The following is a 6,425-nucleotide window of genomic DNA, read 5'->3' as shown; positions in this document are numbered from 1 at the left end:
CATAATTTAATATGAAAACTAATTAAACGTCATCAAAAAATAATATAGCTTTTAAATAAAGTAGACATATGTATTACATTATTCTTGGAAAAACAGAATAATTATACTATTGGCCTTGATATTAGTTGAATATAAGGAACATTATCTGGTGTATTTGAAAACTTTTATTTATATACATATAATGTATGAATTTAGAATTGTTTCATTTGAGATGCATTGAAGCAAAATACAAAAATATTTTTTGTCAATAAGTAATAAAATTATGAATAATAGAAGGTTAGGAATTAATCCCATCTCAAAACTTCTACATAAAAAATATACATGTACAAAAAATAAATTTGATAACTGTCAGTCGCATGTGTAAATATTCCCAACGGTTTATTTAATTTATGTTCAAGGCTTATTATTGTATATTATAAGTAAATTTAACAAGGCAATGGTATGGAGGTATACATTAAGTCCAAGAAACATATGACAAAAAAATATTATTTATTTGTATGTTTCATTTTATAGGGTTCGATATTTAATTATCAATAATTAATTAATTCTTGAATATAATAAATATTTTTTTATGAATGTCTACATCAATGAGAAATTTGGCATTTAGTTGTTCCTTTGTGTCAATGTTGTGTCCATCCTTATTTAGGATTGAAGACTAAAGTCCCTTCTAGTTCAGTCTCGGTCCAATCGAGTTCATTCCTGCACATTAGTCCTAAAAACTTATAAAGTTTGGTCCTTGATGACATCACTCAACTTTATTTCTTCTTTGTTTAATCAGTTCTAGAACTGACAGTCCTAAGTACCGACAGTCATTAAGACCGGTCCCAAAGACCAAAAGGACTGGCCCTTAATAACAATACGTTTTATTTTCAAGAATAATTCAATCATAATAACAGTTTGAGAAGAAAAAAAAAAGATTCAATGAGCCAGGGAGTACTTTAGGTCGTTGCTAAACTTAAACTAAAGTCGTATGTATTCATATTTTTTTTTTAATTTTATGTAAAGTACTTTCAATTTTTTTTTCTTTTTTAATATGAGTTCATTCCTGTTATACTCTCCTTTTTTTTCTTTATACTGTATATACATCAGGGAGCATTATATACAATACACCCTGTTAATTATTTTCAGACAAACAGACAGATAAGATAAACTTTGTTTTATAAATAAGATATTTCCATCATAAAGTAGCGAGGGGGATAACAGCTGACGTGAACTTATGCTATATCAGCACCTCAAGCAATTTATGCTTATCTTTGGTGATTCACTTTTTGTACCTCGAAACCTTTGCTACAAATAGAAACTGAAAAAAAGGACCAAAATTAAGAGGAAGCTAACCAATTTTTTCAAACAATCGAATTATTATTCAATTACTATAAGGAATTTTTCTCGGCTTAACAATAGTTAATTTATTTTTAACCAATCAACGTTCAGAATACTAATAAATGGATAATAATTGGAGGTAACGCTGAGTATAACTAATAACTATAATATTTGTCAGATTGAGATGCGACATTGTTAAATTGATTAAACCACATTAACACAAGCCGTTACCTTTATTGTACCTTGGAACCTTTCTTTGAAAAAAAAAACCCAGAGAAGTTGCCCAAAATCGGATGATAGTAGTTAACCAATTCTTCCAACTTTGGAATTATAACACAATCCTTCTTGGGTATCGTTCACAGCTTCACAAGAGTGAATTCAAATACAACTAATCAATGTTCAAAACACTAATTAGGGAAAGTAAGTGGAAAAATCGACAACTGACAACAAAATACAATATAACACCGTCAATAATTTTCTTTAAAGTTACGTATTGTTCAAAATAAGCTCAACATACACACAGCAGTGATAACTAATAACTCAATTTCTGAAATTTGACGAGATAAAGATGCGCAAACTGCATAAAAGATATAAAACCTAGAGGGGCATTTTGGAGCTACATAATATATGTAGAGGACACGTCCCCTCTCTCCTGGTAATACAGATCAGATAGGATATTTAGGCATAAAAGCAGCGAATTAGTTTAGAGTATGCTTTGATCACAAAAAAATAAGATAAAATCATCTTTTTAGAAAAGGACTAGTTGAGGCAAAATTATCCAAACGATAAAGAAGTTTTCCCATTCGTGAGGATGACTTGAGAGGTTTTTTTAAAATATTGTCAATCAATATTTCCATTCTTTTCATATTAATAACTATTAACTAGTTGACTGCAATGTCAGAAATTGAAAATATTTACTTCCAATACCAATATTTAAGTGCATCCCACATTTTTGATATGATACTAACTAAAAGGTATAATAGATATCTATACACCTTATTTGAAAGACACATCTTAAATATATATTTTTTACAGGCTTGGCTCAATCAGGAAGGTAAATAAAGCTTTTATCAGAATATATTTTACAATTATTTTCATCAATATACATTAATATGCTTAAAATTGGTTGGTTGGTTGGTCAAAGCTGAAGTATAAAGTTAACCCTACGTTCCTTCCATGGGTAGTTTATCTGCCCCAGATATTAAGATATCCTTGAATTATTCTGATACGTACCCGGAGTTATTAGGCTTTAACGAACAGACAAACTTGATTTATTAATATAGAAAATTCTCCCCCACAAATCCTTAATGTTATTTTCCGTATATAATGAGCACGTAGATACTCAATACTTAGAGTTTTCTCCACAACAGGGAAAGAATGATGATAACAACTTGAAAAAAAACACACTCTATAGACGTTCCCAACAATAAATAAAAACTTACGCTATAATAAATACTTAAGATTTATAACTCTAAGTACTCCCATTTTTTTTTCTTTTTTAATATGATGCACTGAGCCATAGCTACGTTCGTTGCTATATTGTTATTTCATAGATTATGTAGTAACACTCAAAATTGATGCCTATCCAAACATCCAGGCACACAAATTTGCTTTATTTTGATATATATTATATAAATACAAAGTAGTTGCACTAGAGATTTAATCTGAGTACTTAACTATATACACAGGGTAATAATTAACATTAACAAAATATAATGATAAAAAGGATTCAATTAGTTCTCTGATACCAAGGTCTAATTTATGGAGCTTATTATGGTAACTTATTTAAAAGTTTACTTTCCAAATTCCCAACGTACTTTATAGTCCATACAATCACAATTCCCAAATAGTTTTAAAGTCCAAATTATTTATGTTGGGTAGAGCATAGCCACTAGCCGCGCAAGTTCATTAATTGGACATGTGAATGCCATCAGAGAAAAGTTCAACATTGCAGTCCGATATTGTGTGTATTTTCGTTCTTTGTTACGAGTACATAAATTATTTTCCAAAACTTATGAATGTATTAGCAATAGATAGATTTTGATCCATTTCATTTATTGTTCATCTATGTATGTAGTTAAATATCTTATATTCCAAATATATTCTTTATACATTGCACAATTATTTACAACATATAGCTAATGATAGCTTGTAAGTAGCAGAAAAAGAATTTCACTCCATAGGAATAAAAATAATAATGAAAACAGCTTAGGAAAAGAAAATTTACTCTTAAGATTACCAACTCCAAAAAAGCGGGCGATTTAAAAAATGCAAAGATTAGCATTACTAATCTTAATTACTAATCACTACTTATAGTTTACTATCATATCAATTACATATAATAACTACTGAAAACAAATAAAGGGTGGTTGGGTGACATTAGGACTGGAAATGAAGTTTCTTGGTTCATGGTTCTCTAGTTTGTTTATTTGTCATTCGAATATTAAAGCATAAATAATGAATAGAATAATCTTTTAAATAAATGTATTCATAAAAAACAATAATTAGCGAAAATAAGTGAATCACATCAATGCGCATTTCTTTCTAAATAATCATTTCAATACCTTAAAGACAACTTGATAAAATTATTATTTTGTCTAAGATAGGAAGTGAATTGTACGTATGAGAGGTGTATTAGGCCTTTATATCTTCACTGTATCTCTCAACCCTTTCTCTATAGAAAGAAAGAAAAAAGTCCCGATATTCCAAATGAAGAGTCATTGTGCTTACGTGCGTTTTTTTTTTTTTTTTTTTTTTTTTTTGGACGAGAAAATCTTCACCATTGAGGCAATTCATTAACGAAAAAACAATAGATGGAACTGTCTGAACCCTAATGGACCAAGATTGTCCAAGAGTTCTTAGGCAAAAATGTTCCAGATTTTTTACCTCCATTTTATTGGTTTTTACCTGTCGTGAAGGGTAGAGAGGATTTACTGCAAGGATAATCATGCCTCAGTTGTGGCCTTGAAGACCCCCATCGTCAATACAATGAAGGACATAGCTCCGCACGAGGTAGCAAAAGTATCCCTCGCATTCAGGCCCCGTGTACAGATCATTATCGAGAACGAAGGTTTTCATTATGAATAATCATTTTACATTTAATGTGGCATTCAAATGTATAAAAAAATAATCTTTCTATCCTTATACAAGTCTTATATTTAGCCATTAAAGTTATTCCGTATTTACCTTGTTCACCCTGTACTATTTGTTTATACAAGTTGCAACTTGTACAGACTCGCAAATTTTAGACAGCATATATTTATATATATGATATAAAAAGCCATGGGAGGACTTTACCTCCCCCCAAAAAAAAAAAAAAAAGGGGCTAGCAATGCCTTTGCTTTAGACCCTGCGCTTTAAAGTAAAAAGTAAGGGTTACACTCCTTTTTTTAAATCAATATATGATATTATTTTCTAAAAAAAAAAAAAATTCTCAAGAGTTTTTGGGTAAAATGAGATGAAGAGATCATTTTTCGGGACACACTAATAGAACATTGTCTTAAAATTTTAATTGTACAATAAATAATATAAATATGATAGAAGTGATTGATTATTAAATATTTTTATTTAGACATATTATAAATCTAATGAATGTACTTTTCTCGTGAATTAAGTGTTATCTTTTTAAAGTGTGCATCCATACTGGTTGTATAATCATCATTATCTGATGCAAGTACTCATGAGTAAGTTTAGATTCAATTATTATATAAGCTCATACCTTAAAGTAATCCAAACAAAAAAAGTTCCGTAGAAGAGGAGGATTTGAATACGTTACATTATTCATCATTTGATTGCAGGTTAATCCACTCAATTTGCAGCCCAGAAACATTTGCATTTTTTTTTTACAATTAATGAACCTGCCCATTCCATACACCATTGGGAAGATTTAAAATGGATACTTAAGCAAATCAAATACACCATCACAATCATCGAAGTTTTAACATCTTTCATCAAATTCTCTGATCTCTCAAGCATATTTATACCATATTTTTTTTTTTAGTTATTTTTTTTACTTTTATCAAGGAAGCTCTGTTTATTACCTGCAACAACATTGCAGAACGAAGGTTATGTTTTTCCTCTTTTTGTTTGTTAGTTACCAGGATTACGGCAAAAGTTACAAATCGATTTTGATCAAACTTGGTGCAAAGGACATATATGGTGACTCTAAGAGGCCGTTAAATTTTGCAAAGAAAAGGTCAAGGTAACACAAGGCGTAAAAAATAATAACTGATCAAAATTTTGAAACAAACTGCGTTACTTAACTCAATTTGATTTTACGTGGAGGTTTTGGGCTATTTTGAGTGCCCATTTTAGTTTTTTTGTTAGTCATCAGGATAACGGCAAAAAAACAAATCGATTTTGATCGAACTTGGTACGAAAATTTTATTTCGTCACAGTAATAGGCCATTAAATTTTGAGAGATCAAGATAGTATTAAACGTTCAAAATACATAAACGACCATAACTTTCTAACAAATTAAGGTATAGAGCTCAAATTGATTTTAGGCGGAGATTTGCACTCTACCAAGTGCCTTTTTTAGTGTTATTATGGGTTTTAAATAAATTTCGTGAGCCAGACATAGCCTGCGGGATGGTTGTTAAGAATCCCTGCCTTAGGTCTTACTCGCAGTAAAACCAACTCAGAAAGTTCCCTATATTCTAAAGGAATCCTCATACTGTTATGTAAAAGATTCGAATTAAGTATTTGATTTTATATTTTTTACACTGTTTTCTTAGTAGTTGTTGTATGTTTAACAAACACAATCAACTTAATATAACTATTGAGGAGTAAACCTATACTTATATTACGTATGAGTAATTCATGGAAACCCCAATAAAGGGATTTAACATTTTAAAGAAATATTTGATCATACATTCCAAGAAAAAGTTTGATTCATTGCAGATTGAATTAGAAATATTTAATTAAATTTTACGACTCATTTTTATACAAACACATAGATAAATTGTGAGAAGTCTGTTCTGAATAGTATTTTAACTTCATGCACCTATAAAGTGAGAATAACATTCTTACAAGAGTAAATTAAGGGAGATGGAGTGTCCAACTCCTACTTAATAAACCAAGTCAGCTTGTATTGCATTTAACAT

The sequence above is a fragment of the Lepeophtheirus salmonis genome, chromosome 3 (assembly GCF_016086655.4).
Source record: "Lepeophtheirus salmonis chromosome 3, UVic_Lsal_1.4, whole genome shotgun sequence".
NCBI classification, from domain to species: domain Eukaryota; kingdom Metazoa; phylum Arthropoda; class Copepoda; order Siphonostomatoida; family Caligidae; genus Lepeophtheirus; species Lepeophtheirus salmonis.
This window is presented reverse-complemented; position numbering follows the sequence as displayed.